This window comes from Tamandua tetradactyla, chromosome 11 (genome assembly GCF_023851605.1).
Source record: "Tamandua tetradactyla isolate mTamTet1 chromosome 11, mTamTet1.pri, whole genome shotgun sequence".
Lineage (NCBI taxonomy): Eukaryota > Metazoa > Chordata > Mammalia > Pilosa > Myrmecophagidae > Tamandua > Tamandua tetradactyla.
This window is the reverse complement of record NC_135337.1, coordinates 22364523-22379679: the sequence shown is the minus strand read 5'-3', so window position 1 is coordinate 22379679 and position 15157 is coordinate 22364523.

The window sequence follows — 15157 nt, the reverse complement described above, 5'->3', positions numbered from 1 at the left end:
TTCTTCAGCAGTAGGGCTGAGTGTTTAATTTGCAGTTCAAATTTCTTGTTTAAATCACTGGTTCTGCTAACAGAAATCCTCCCAAATGAAGGAGGAGGAGAGTTAAGAAGTGGCATCTACCCAAAAGGAAAAAAAAAAAAAAGGAATTGAGAACAACTATTAGCAATTATTGTGTGCTTACTATATGCCAAGCATTATCTCATTTATTCTTTAGCCAACACTATGAGGTAGTTACATTTTATAGATGAGGAAAGTGAAGCTTAGAGAAGCTTGTATCTAGTTTAAGGTTATACAATCTACCAAACTGGAATTCAGATCCAGAATATCTGACGCCATAGTCTATGTCTATAACTGCTGTGCTATACTGCTGCCTGAGAATTGTCTCTGTATACTAACAGAATGGGATATGTATATGCATGCGTACATATAAAGTTTTAAATGGATTCTAAAATTATAATAGGAAGCCAACAGTCAGCATGCCTCCTGAGTCAGCCATTAAAGAAGTCTTAGATAATATGGAAATATTACTAAATGAACTAAGGAAAAGCTTGAGAAACACCCACTGGATCCAGGGAACAATTAGCGAATTGTATTAGGGGTAAATAACATCAGCTGCTCCCATGTCACAGTGGCTTAGGACAACAAACATTTAATTCTCACAATTCAGTGTGGTTGGTTTCTGCACCACATAATTATTCAAAGGAGGCCTAGGGACTAGGGTGAGTAGAGTAAGGCACTCACCGCAGATGCAAAATTTAAGGGACTATAGGCAGGTAGTTCAGTGACAGAATGCTTGCCTTCCATGTGGGAGACCTGGGTTCGATTCCTGGATCATGCACAAAAAATAAATAAATAAGAGGCTGTCAAACACTCAGCAATCAAGATAAATAATATTTTAATGCAATATTTAAAAAAAAATAAAAATTAATGCAAAAAATTCATGGTGAACAAAATATCAAAGTTTTAAATAAAGGCAGCATCCAACAGGGCTGGGATTAGGATGAGGGGAGTGAGAACCAGTAGTGCTGGCTAGTTCAAGTCTAATTTTCTACATTCAAATGACAGTAAAATGAACTTTACAGAAAATGTAAATACACAGAGAATGAACAACACAAAAGCACACAACATTGTTCCCTCCCACCATACTTAGACCTATAGTCCAGTGGAGAAACAAAGGTTTAGATTTTCTCATAGAACGCAAAGATGTAGAGACTGAAGAATAGCTTGTTTTTGACAGCCGTGGGCCCCCAAGAAACTGGGTCTGCTCATCCAGACAAGGAGCAACAGCTATTGTACGAGTGGAACTTAGTACATGACTGCCCTGGAAAAAGAGCCCCAGAGAGCCTTTTGGTTAAGGGTACAAACTGGGTTAGTTATTGTTTTCATGGAAAGCAGCGAGGCTGCCTGTGCACGAGGTAACCAGTAATGATTTTAAATTATATTGCTAAAACCCAGCCACTCTCTTACATTTCAAATAGTATTTATACCTAAATATAAACTCTTACATTACAAACAAGTTGTATCAGCCTGCAACAGATTTTAATTAATTTAAGGCATAGACTTGTGGTCATAGGAAGCTTTGTTAAACAGGGGCAGACACAGGAGAGACCAGGGCGAAAGAGGATTGTCCTGGGCTGTCTCTGAGAATGTGCCCCACCCACAAGTCTTTCCTGGCCATTCACCACCAGTCGTTGCCTCATGATTTTATTTTCTTTTCTTTAAGGCACTTATCACACTTGGACATTTCCGAGTTTATTAACTATGTATTTTCTGTTCGTTGCCTCCAAATCCACCACGTTGTGGATACCAGGAGATGAGTGGTCTTGTCTCTCTTGACTGCTCCTGTATTCTCCACACACAAAACAGGGACACAGGAGGTGCTCAATAAATATTGGAATGAATGTGTAAGTTGGAGCCAATCTATTGGTTCTGTTGGATTATGTTTCTTTCATGAAATTCTTCCACTGTGATTAGCACATTAGGACACATTCAATGATGACTGTAATTATTGCTATTGTGCGGCATTACAAAATGGCCCCGGACCAACTAATGGATAATTATAGCTCAACATTCAGGCCTTTGATTCAAAAAAAAAGGCTTTGATAGAATTAAAGAAGCCTGAGTATGCCATTATAATGAGTCTCCCATATCTATCATCATTAATGTATCAAAACCACTGCATTTTCTGGGACTTTCTATCATTCTTGGACATTGGATATGAAAAAACTTTGGAAAAGTGACCTTGTGACAACTTTTGTAGATGTTAAACCCTCAAAATTAATGGCTTATTTTATAAACACACACATATCCTTACATAATACGTTCTCTGGATAGAGAGATAGGTAGAGATAAATAGACAGATAAATCTTCATAAGTTTCTTCATAATAACCAGAATAAACTCATATATTGTAACAACACATGACACAGCATTCACAGCAGAGTTCGTGCCCTGCAATTTCTGCATCATCAAATAGTGCTTATTTACTGAATGATTTGGGGTAGTTTCTGATTCAAGTTCAGAAAACTGCTAGTGATTCAATATTTCAACGAACTATATTAAAAATCTGTGTATTTCATCCGAATAGTATATTCTTAGCTAGCAGGTCATATTACTCTCTCCAGCAGCAACATTCATCAGATGATAGGGTCAGTCATCAGGACCCACAGGAAGCTCATTTTGTATTGATTCAGAGTCAACTCTGCATTTTAACTTTCTCCACATTTTAATATTTTAACATTACCTACATTTTAACATTTCTGAAATCAGGATGTCTTAAAATCAACATCTCCTATGAATATAGTATTTCTTTTTTTTTCTTGAAACTTGTTATTAAAGTAATGGTGTGTCTTACAATCAATGACAACTAAGAATCAGGGAAATGTGGTATTTGCAAGAAACATGATAGACAGGTTTATAATCTTAATATATTCAAAATTTATAAAAAGAGATAAGAAAAACAGTAAGACATTGAGAGGTGAATGGACAAAGAACATGAGCTGAAAATTCATCTAAGAAAGATGTAACTAGCTGGTAAATATCAATAACTTCAGGATTCAAATAAATGCAAATTAATACAGAGTCTTTCAGATTAGCAAAAAAATAATTTCTAAAAGTTCAGTGATGATCAGAGAGAAGTAAAATAGGCACCCTCATCAAATGTTGGTGGTTACATTGATACAAAACTTCTGGCAAGCAATTTGGCTGCACATTTTTAAATCCTTATAGTGTTCATATCCTATTTAGTCTTCACGGAATGTATTTCAAGAGAACAATCAGAAAGAGGTCAAACATCTATTCATAAAGACAGGAAGTGGAAAAAAGGAAGATACAAAATGCACTTACCATATTTCAGTTATATAAAGAATTCAGAGAAAGGATTGTGATGAAATATGTCAAGATATTAATGACTGATTTTATTCCTGCTCTTTAACACATGAATTTTCCAAATAAATGTTTACTATTTTAATAATCAGAAAAAATTCAAAAACTGAAAGGAAAGAAAATAACAGCAAGATACTCTCACAGAATTCCCATTTCTTCTACAGGAAGAACAGGAAAATTGTTTGCCACAAAGTTTGTCTTCTTATGAGACTTACACCAAAATTCAAGTGTGCATGGGCATATACATATATATGTATATATTTTTTGTGTGTGACATAATACACAAGATAAAATATTTAAAGTTTGGTTAGATTTGGAAGGCTTAGAAATACTGGTTCTTGAATATAAAATTTGTGGGCAATTTTTTCAAGCTGATTTTATTATTATTATTATTATTATTATTACATTTGACTCTTTTTATGAATACAGCACTTCATTGGTTAACCTTACCCTGTTGAGCATTGTCTTCCCGGATGAGGAAGTTTTCAATGTCTTCACTAAAGATGCTATTAGTCAGCACTTTACTATCTCTTGCAAATAATAGTCGGATACAGTTCCCATCACATAAACATTTATTTATTCAAATATCCAACAAAGACTATACACAGCTAATTAACAGTTGTGTAATAAGAACATTGCAAGATTTCCTTCTTCTAAGGACCTAATGTCTAATTCAAAGCAGCTTCAGCATGGAGCAGTCTCCAGAGGTCTTCAGCTGTTTCTTATTTTCTCTATCTCTCAGCCTCATATCCAATCTAGCTATTTCATTGCTGCTTAAATTTTCCTAAAAAGAAATAAAGTAAAAAAAAAACTGTATGCCATGACTGGTGATCCTGACTTCAGAAAAAGAACAACCAGTTAAAACTGATACTAAATTTACATGATTTTTTTTTCTATATTCTTCAGTGTGTGTGTGTGTGTGTGTGTGTATGTGTGTGTGTTAATTGATAGGCTATACTTAATCCATCAGCAATGGCAAGATAAGGAGGCTCCTTCTACCTGGATACCCAGAGCTTGTTTCTGCAGCCTCTTTTCTTTTGTTTGAATGCTCCAATATCCCACCAATACATCCCGTTCTATTTTAGTTAGCCAGTGTTCATCTCTATTGCTTGGAGTCAAAGAAACCTATCTGGTTTGGTAGCTGAGCTCGGGCTTGATATTAGAAGCTTTTCTAATGAATGGTCCCTAACAGGTGGCCTAGTTAGACCCCTTCCGGTTTGCCCACATGCTCGCTCCACCCCCACATCCAGATTCTAGCCCCAGGTGAAGCCAAACGCCATTCACATTTGGTGTTAGGAAGACACGGGCAAGTTATCTAGAACTATTGTATATTATTGACACAAGTTTTTTTTTTCCTGACTATTGTGTTCATTATAAAAATTTGGAAAATCAAAATCTGTAATTCCACCCCTCAGCATACACATTATCATTTTGTTTTTTAATATTATTCATCAGTGCTTTGTCATTATTCCTATTTAATAATTGAGATTATTCTTTTTAATTTTGCATTTTTCTTTGAACTTGGAATTATATCATGAATATTTATGTCAATTGCATGTTGTGATCCACCCTGTAATGGTTCCGTGGGAATTCATTATGAAATGTGTTATAGTACTTTTAAATATAACCCTATATTTTGCCAGGTAAGTTGTCTCTGGAGTTTCATATTACAAATCATACTTTAAAGAAGTTGCTTCTGTGTAACTCTTGCCCATACCTCTGATTATTTGCTTTTGATGTATTATTAAAAGTTTAACAATGGGATTAAAGACCATTTTGTTGACAATTCCTAAGGAAACGAATATTGAGGGCTAGAGATACAGAATCCGCACGAGGTGTCTAATTGGCAAGCCTGGCTGATCCACCAGGCGCAAGTTATCAATGGAAGTTAGCAACCCCAGGACATGTCTCCTTGAGGGGGCATACCCCCATGCCTGGGTGTCTTATGGAGTTAAAGACTTCTTACCACTTTTTTGGGTTTTTTTGTGTGTGTGTACATAGTATTAAAATCCACATATTTGCTTCTGTGTGTATGTGTCTTTTCCCAAAAAAAATTCTCTCTAAAGTTTTGTCCCAGATTAAAGAGGAGGTATTTAAGAAGTTTAAAATTCTTATTCGTTGTTTCATATATTTATAGTTTCACTATTTTCCTTAGGTATTCTAGATATGAAGGCCCTCAAGGATCTTGCTGGCTAGTCAGGGGTAGGGAGAGGCAGATATATAACCAGCATTTATAGTGTAAGATGAAGATTGCTTTTCTTCTTTTATTCAGCATAAATTTATTGAATGTGTGACATGAGGCCAGGGAGAATTCGAGACATTGGGGATACAGATATGTCCCCCATATCTGTATCAAAACAGCTGCATCATGGAGCAGTCTCTGGAGGTCTTCAACTGTTTCTTATTCTCTATCTCTCCACTGAATAGGTGGGTAATTGGCCTCTCCCAGAGTATGGAAGAGAGATGGCCTTTCATGACCTGGGAATAATGTGACCTGGGATCCCACAATAGCCTCAGTTCCTTTCCCCTCTTACTCTCATATTTCTACTCCCAAGCTCCAGCCAAGTGAGTTTCTCATGCAGTGGACCTGGGTGAGAACAGGAAAATTTTTAAAAGCATTTCCTGATAATTCTGAAGCACAGTCAAGTTTGGGAGCCACCAAATAGTCGCAATCATCTCACATGAAGGTAGGGTAAATTGTCGGAGGGCAGCAGGCAAACTTTTCTTTGAATCGTCTTTTCTCACATTATCTCACTGCTGCTAGAATGCTATTTAGAATATAAACTCAATGGCAGAATGACTGTAGATAAAATTATCCTGTCATCTTCTACATGACTCTTGGCTTTTGTAAATTATTGAATTAATATTCAACTGAAGTTATTTATTTATTTTTTTTGGTTCTCCTTTTAGATTGTATTATTTTGAAAATCATGCTGCAATCCAATTTCTTATTGCCTGTTTGGTGTAAGCCTTGATTCTTCTTTTTTGCAGGTTCACAAACGTGCCAAGCTTTCCTGCCTCTGGGCCTTTGTACCTACTCTTCCTTTTCCTATTCATTGGCTCATTCATACTCAGGATCAAATATGGGAAATCTATCACTCTTCAGACATACAAGATCTCAAAAATGTAATTTCCATGCATCCTGTCATAGAAAGCTATTGTAGGATGGGTGAAACAAGGAAGAGGACGGCAAGGCTTGGGAAATAGCTGGGTAAAGAACATCAGCCAAGAGAAGGAAGTCCCAGAGTGACAAGTGTGCAGGAAGATGCAGTAACCCAGAAGGGAGAACTTGAAGGGAAAGAAAAACAAGAGTTCTTGAAAAATAATATTGGCAAGCATTTGACTGATATGATGGAGAAATTAGTCACACAAAGAACTTTCAGAAATGAGAAAAGAAAGCAAACTACAAAGTTGCAGAAGAAGGAAAATGTAATTTTTACATCCTCTTCGGCTCAGCATGGAATCATGTTTACATCATCATTGTAATAAAATCAATGATTATTTATTTTACAAAACATCGTGACATGAATTTATTGGGATAAGGGAAGATGGAAACTAAGTGGTGGCTGTTAAATTTCTACCAATGCAAGAAGTCCATAAGAAGGTATATATTTGCTGAAGAAATAATATATGTTTTGGTTATGTATATATAGTATATATATATATATATGGAAATAATTACCAGAATAAATGGCTATAAGATTTCAAAGAGGTTGCCTAAGGCAAGGATGAGTAGGGGGTACAGGAAATGTATGTAGGGGTCTGGTGTTTTTTTCCCTCTAAGAATGTCTTTTAAACTTTCAGATCATTTTTGTTACTGTTGCTTTTTAAAAAGTACATACATTTTTCTGATCCAAAAATAAATCAGCATGTATATATGAAGCACTTACCCATGTGTCTGGCAAAGTACTTAACTCTGTCCATGATATAAGAGAAGTTATAAAACATGGCTCTGACTCCCCGAGATTGTAAATCACTTCAGAAGACCTAAGCTACCATCCGTATAAGAAGGAATTGTAGAAAAAGTGTGATTAAATCTGAGGAAAAAACAAAAATTTTGTATTCAAGTTATATGTGCCCTAATGTTTACACAAGTATATAATGCCCTACTCAATTTATAATCTTTTTTTTTTCTGTACTCAAAGGACAATGAAAATGAATTACCATGTTTCAGCTCTTCCCTAAAAGTCTATAAATTTGGCCCCATTGCTGTCGCTCTGAAAATACATTATATTGGGCGACAAGCTAATCTCCACATTGCTACTGTAACGGCTGCCTTTTCAGCCTCCAATCTTGGCTCTGGTTAATACATATATATATGTTATGTAATATATATATTACAGTCAAGTACTTACTTTGTATCAGGCACTATATTCTCATAAGATGAACATTGATTTCATGGTCCCTTTTGCCCCATAGCTGTCTTAAGAGATGCTAAAAAGATGGCTGAGGAAGGACAGGCAAATAAGGAAATCAAAAATCAAAACAAAAGGGTGAGAAGAGTGGAGGGCAAGAACTGAAAAAAAAAAAAAGAATACGAATATTGTGTTTGTCAGGACTTTGGGGAGAGTTTCATAAATGTATTTCTTGCCGTTGTTGCATATTTTACTTGGACATCCTGCACTTCCCCTGTGCCCTCTGTGACAGAAAAAATTGTTAGGAAGGTTAAAAATCACTGAACAAGTTGTTTATGTGGCACGTTCCTTGGCAAGAGTTTCATCTTTTGTCCCTAGAAGTGTTAAATTACAGAGGACAATTAAGCTTGCTAAAGTATTAAGTAGCCTCAAGCTAGAAGGTGCCAAACGTACTTGAATTAAAGAGAAAAATCTCTGAAAGGAGGATGTATCTCAGATATTCCCTGTTGTATACACTGTGGAAGATTTTTTTCCTGAAGTTAATAAAATCAGTCTCAAAGCCTTAGAACTGTTTGCCCCTTTAGATGAGTGGATTGTTAAAGTATACATGCTTACTGAATACATTTTGGAAAAAGAAGACAAGTGTATAAAAGAAACCAAACATCTCTTGTAATGACATTGCTAACAGTACATTACTGTTAAAGTTTGAAGTGGTAAACACATGCACATGCGTGTATACATATCGTATATATTAAAAATACCATATTGTATTTATATTGTTTGATATTATGCTTTTCTTCCATTGACGTTATACTTCACTTTTATTGCTGGATCAAGTTGTCGAGAATTTGCTGTGTTTCCCCAGGTCCCAAGAGAACAAGGCAAAGCCGTGAAGAAACACAGTTGCCCTTTTTACCTGGACATGAAAACTTTTAGAATTCAGTCTCTACTAAAATGAAAGCCAACTTGGAGATAAATTACTCTATGGCTATTCATTCAATTAGGTTAGATAATATATTTTTAAAATATAAAAAAGTAAGTAGCATCTACTTACGTATAACCTTATCTTAGCCTGGAAGGATTTATGATAAAGTTTATATATTATTATGCAAGGATAAGTGTCTTCATGAAAGTTTTCAAAACTTATCAATTACGTGAGGGTCTGCACTGTCTCCTCCCTTGGCTCCCGTGACAGAGTCGGCCAGGTGGCCACTGAACTTGCAGTTATCTGCCCTTATACGGAGTTGCTGGAGGATAGCTCTGAGGCAGCGACTGTATCTCCCAGCCACCCTTACATCTAGGTCAGACCTGGGACTAACTTATTGCTGATAGAACAGGGGCAGAATGATATGTGTCATTGCTGAGCCGAGGTGCATGATCCTCTCAACACCTGCTAGTAGATCAGGGCAACTTTGAAACCACAGGATGGCAGAATCACAAGATGGAAGTAGCCTACATCTTAGGGTCACCATCATGAGGAACGCCTCTCAAGAGTGGCTCCCTACTAGGAATTACCTTGAACTTCAAATGAGTGTGTCTTTTATGTTAAGCCACAGAGGCTGGGGGGCTGTCAGCAATCCTGTCTAATACAGCTTCCAAGATACCCCTATGTCAAGTTTCCGACTTATCTTTCCAATTGTTCCTTGTCCATGGCTGACTTTTGTCTGTCCTCTGCCCTACCTCTGCTTTTCAGTAACCAGGTCACATGGATTCTACTTGTTTATATGCCTTTTTCTTATTTCTTCTTTAATAGTGCCTGGATGGATCCTCTCCACTCTGCTCTGATTTAGTTTAAGCAGAGACAACCAAGGGGTACATCAAGCCAACTGAGAGCCTGGAAGGCTAATCTATAAAAGATGCTTAAAGAGCACTGGGAATCTTGTATGCACCAGGAGCTGTCAGGAGGGTACTGCATTCGTTGAAAGAAGTACATTGAAAAGCCTTTGCGGTGAGGCTGAAACTGTCCCAGGGCCTGCTTCGGTAATAACAGACTGTTACTAAACTGTCTTAGGAAGTAGATAGATTTTTTGCAAGTCAGGGCCCTGTCTTTTGTGGAGTGGGCATTGGAATATTCTTCCACTTACACCCAGCCTTTTCTCTAAATAAATGCTGAGCAAATATGTGCAAAATAATGGTTTGTAGGAGAGGTAAATAATTAGCCTCTCCACATATTTTTGTCTGCTCTCCAGTTCAGGCTAACTTGTCTTGGCGATTTCATTGCTCTCCAAGTGGTCCGTTTGCCCTCAGTTTTCTACTTTTCCCGTTCATCATCCTCACTCATGCCTGAGGTTCTTCATGAAACACAGTTCTGATCATGTCATCACCTCCTTTAGAAGCCTTTGATGGGTACTCATTGCCTAAAGCAGATTTTTTAGAGTGGTTTTGATTCCTCAGCCTCTGAGAAGAGAGCAAGAGGAAAAAAACATTTCAATAGTGCAGGCTATTATGTCTACTCACCATAGAAAATCATAAGCACATGCCGGAGAATGAGGATGATACAATGAGATATGAATCTTACATGCCTGGCTATTTCCCACCTCTGAATCATGCTGACCCTTCTACCATAATTCGCAGAGAACAGCTACTACCCATCTTGCAAGTGTCAGCTCAAGGGGTCTCCTTCTATGAAATCTTTCCCTGACGAGGCCCCCACACCCTGTTAGCTGCTCCCTTCTGTCTTCTCTCCCTTTCTAAATTGAGGTAATGGTTAAAAGACAAAAACTTGGTTTTTTTCCAGCATTTAATCAGAGTCCCATGACATGTGAGAAGAGTTACAATAATATCTCTTCTTAAAGGAAGCGGCATATTCCCATTGCACTGAAGGCGTCCAGCAGCTGTGCAGAGTTTCATGCCTGATGCACACGGAGACGGACGGTGACTTCTCCCCACTGGGTACTGAGACTGCTGGGTTTGGAGACTGGGGAGCAGACCCAGCCCATGGGCTAAACACAAGAGTTTGAATGTCTCCTTTGGGCAGGGGAAGGCTCATTTATCTTTTCCTCTTCCTGAACACTTTCTTCATTTGGGTACAATCAATCATCCTTTTTTTTTGTCAAGAAAAAGAAATTAAAGGTCTTACAGCGAGCTTTCCTCTCGATTGGAATGAAGATAGAGGAAGAATGAAGCAACATTTTCTTTGTCTAAGGACAAAGAAAATCTCTTTGCCATCCAAAATATGATTCAAGAGTCTAGCTATCCCAAGGTTGCCTGGTCTGAGGCTTGTTGTAAAAATAGTTGTTTTTAAAACATTTTCGGGGGGTATACTTGAAGGGCCTCACTGCTTGCTGCCACTGCCATTTCACCTAACAGCCACTGTGTCAGGCCAGCAGGCTGGGGTCAGTCTGCTGGTGTGACTGAAGGTGAATGCAACTTATAATTTTGAGCTACCTGATTTAATTTCACTAACATTTCATTATGTAACTATGACCTTTTTAGGGATTTATAACCAAAAGAAGCTAGCTATGAAAAAAGCCTCCACCCTGACTTGACTCATTTTGGGGCCCACTGCTATCTCAGTCCTCTAGCCATATTCTCTTGTTAACAAACAAACTTGCAGCCCACATAGATATTTGGTTCTGTGAACCGCTACTGAAAAGAAATGTTTACTCCCTGCCTGAGGATTTTGATTTTTTTTTTTTTTTGATCAGAGTGGTGTGATATCTTTCAAACACTGAGATAACATTGCCAAACAGTTCCTTATAAAATCCCTTGGATTTCACAGAATAAAATGCTTGCTTTGCCGAAGTCTTCCCACTTAAGCCTGCCTTAAGTAAATTCATTCAGTCAGACATCACTTGCTGACTGTATTGACCAAAGCTATGGTAAAGTCCTATACTAGTCTCCCAGTTCCCATCTATGGCAGACAGCACCAATGGATCACAGCACACTTCCTCGAGCCTTGGAATCCACAATGCAGAGCTCCTGGTAGCAGCTACCAGCAGATTGTAGCTGACAAACACACAGAAACATTTGTACTCGTCATGACCCTTTTCTTGCCAAACGTGGAATACACAAACGCGAATAAGGTACAATCTTTGCATTCAGGACCATTACACTCTTGTGGGTAGGAGAAAGTGCATAGTCCCTTACCCCCACCCACTCCATCACCTCTACTGCATGAGAAACCTGTAACGTGGGTAACTTTTGAGGGGGGAGGGAGAAGGAGAAGAGGTAACCCAGTCATGAACCTGTCTTAGGCAGCAACACTTTTCACGGGACATCTGGTCGACCTTTTACTTTTTTTGTTCTCTTGCTGAAAGTTCTGAGATTGAAATGTGTTATTTAACTAGAAAATCTCGTAATTTCTGTGTGCTTTTCTTTTTATTTTGGTTTAATTACTTCTGGTCTAAAGATAGCATAGCTGGATGCTTCGGTGGGAAAATATTTTAATTTCCTCTTTGTGGCCAGTAAAATAACCCTCCTACTCCTATTTTCTTTTTCTCTCATTGACAAGGTAGCCACAAAATTTCCTTCCTCAAAATGCTCATCTAGTAAGTGGAGCTCACAACCGGTAAGTGAAAGGGGAATTGCACGCCCACTCCCCTGTCCGGCAGTGCTGGGAGAAAGTCTTTGTCCAAGAGTCAACTGGCTTCAGACCTGAGATTTCATAGGCTTGGGAAGGATGCACATTTTCTCCCACCCAAAGCTCCCCCTCTTTCTCCTCCCAATTACCTTTATTATGTGACAGAATCTCTCCCTCAACAATTAGAGATGACACTTTATAAGCAAAAGGCTTTGTTTTTTCTCTGAGGTGTGAATATTAAAAACAGGTTTGTAGCTGGAGTAAAGAGGAAACTGGAGAAGGCCAGCTAGCATGAGGAAGGGAAAATGGGGGTTTCCCAGCAAGAAGATTCTGAAATATGGGATAGGATGTGGTAGGGGAGGGCTTATAGTGTGGCTTCCTCACAATTTTAACTAAATCTTGCTGTTCATTAACACTGAGGAAAGGTACTTGGTAGATGCTTTGGGTATCTTTAAAGCAGCCCTGTCACTGAGACTTCTTGTCTCCACTGTACACGAGTGCTCTTTCTTGCTGGGAAAGGCAACAGGTTCCTGGATGCTCTTGATAAATCCAGAAAATAACAGAGCCCAGGGGATTCAGCTGTTTCCATCTTTGATAAGAAACGCTGGCCATTTGTTTCAGCATTTGGTTTCATTTTGTGCTTTCTGGAAAAGCTCCATGTATAGTCAAGGAAAACATCTCCCTACGTTTCTTCTGAACTAGAGCATTGTGTGGAGTGGCGGACAGTGTAAGGGCTCTCTGTGTGATATTTGGCTACCACTGGCCAAGGACTAGGGGAAATAGATGCCTCATTATGTTTCTCACGCTGCCTGTTCTCTCCTACTCTGAGGTATAATGAATGCTGACTATTCCAACTATTTCCTTACACTCTCCACACTCTTTAAGGATTAAGGGGGCATTTCCTTTCCCAGGTTTTTTTTTTTTTTAATTCTTTTTAGTGTGTTTATTTGTTATTTGGTTAATACACATATTTTACTCGGCAAACATAGTGTTGATATATTTTAACCTCAGCATCAGGCAGAGGTGGTTCAATACTAGCTCTGTAATTTCTAACTGGGTGACCGTGGTTGTGTTCCGTGACTTTTCTGAACCACGGTTTCATCATCTTTCATATGGGGCCATCTATTCCTCTTCTGGTGGTAAAATGATGCGAAAAGATATATTTTACACAGAGTTAGCGCCCAATATGTAGTAGAATTATCACACTGAAGTGTTCTAATTTTTAAAAAGGTACAGCTAAACAGTGGGTAAATTGCTGACATAATGAAACTGCCACAACAATATTTATAGGACATAACATTTTGCCAAATACATTTACATGTATTTTCTTATTTGAGGCTTACCAACTTGGTGAATTAGGCAAAGCAGGTAATTTTAAAATATCTACTGTAGAAATTAGGAAATTGAGAAACAGACAAGAAAATATAAAACCACACAGTCGTTCAGCAAAGTATTGTGCATCCTATTGTAGAGAGGACACAAAACTAGTAAGTTGTCTTAGTTTCCTCATTGCTACAGCAAATACCATGCAATGAGTTGGCATAAACAACAGGAATCTATTGGCTTGTGGTTTTGAGGCCAGGAGGTTTCAAATCAAGGTGTGATCAAGATGATGCTTTCTCCCAGAAAAGTGTGGCATTCTGGGGCTGGCTTCTGGCAATCCTTCATTCTTGACTTTTCTGGCACATAAAAATGCACATGGCTGCATGTTCTGGCTTCTCTCTCTTCGGGGTTCTATTTCAATTTCTGGCTACTCCCTCTGGCTTTCTTCCTTCTCTTTAGGCTTCCCTCCAAGGCCTTTAGTAATAGGATTAAGGCCCATTCTAAGTTAGTTGGGCCAGACCCTAAGTGAGGTAACCTCATCCAGACATCTCATTTACAATGAATTCATACCCACAGGGATGGATTAAGGTTAAAAACATGTTTTTTTCCAAGCTACCACACAAGGAGAGATGAAAACTGGAATCCAGGTCTTCTGATACCAAATCCCATGCTCTTTTTATGACTATAAGCTGATTTTAATTCTCAGGAAATTGTGGAGTTGTGCAAAACATATTAAAAATCATTTGCATTGAAGTAACATTGCTTGATATTTTATCTCCTTAATCTATCACTTTCTGAGAGAGGTATGTTAAAATTTTCAACCACCAATTGTTATTTCTTGGACTGTTTTTTTTTTCCCTCAGCATATGGAAGGTCCCTCTTCATCCCTAATGATGTTTTTATTTTGAATTATATATTGATATTAAAATTTCTATCCTGGCTTTCTTTTGGTTCATATTTGCCTTATACCTCTTTATTTTCAACTCTTCTTGTCCTTTTCTTGTAGTACTTGTACAACTGTAGAGTTCTTACAGCTGGTCTTGTTTATGCAAACACAAACTAAGACTCTGCTTCTTTTTAAATTTACCCATATACTTTTGTAATGGTGGTTACATTAAGACCTGTTTCTAACTCATTTCATATTTTCTAATTTCTTTTCTTTAAAAGAAACCTCTCCTGCCTTCTGTTTGGGTTTAAAGTAAATTTAAATTAGGATTAAATTATATTCTGGTGATTTAAAAGGTTGTTAACTTTATTTGCACACTTTTTAAAAAATCAACCAATAACACTTAATATCTTCCCCAAGGCCAAGGAGGGGGTTCTTTAACACACATTCATCTCCTCTTTTTCATCTCTTTCTTGCCTTCCTACTCCATCCCTGGCCTTGTTATTCTCTAGAATTTTAGTTCTGGGTTGTTATGAATATTCTTGAGTAGTGGGTTTTGCTGTTGTTTTTGTTGTTATTTTGTTGTCCTTGTTTTTTTTTTTTATATATAGCAATAAACTTTGGTAAATTTTTTAATCCACACTTTTTTTTCCACATGTGGTGGTTTTAAAACATGTCTGCAAATTGT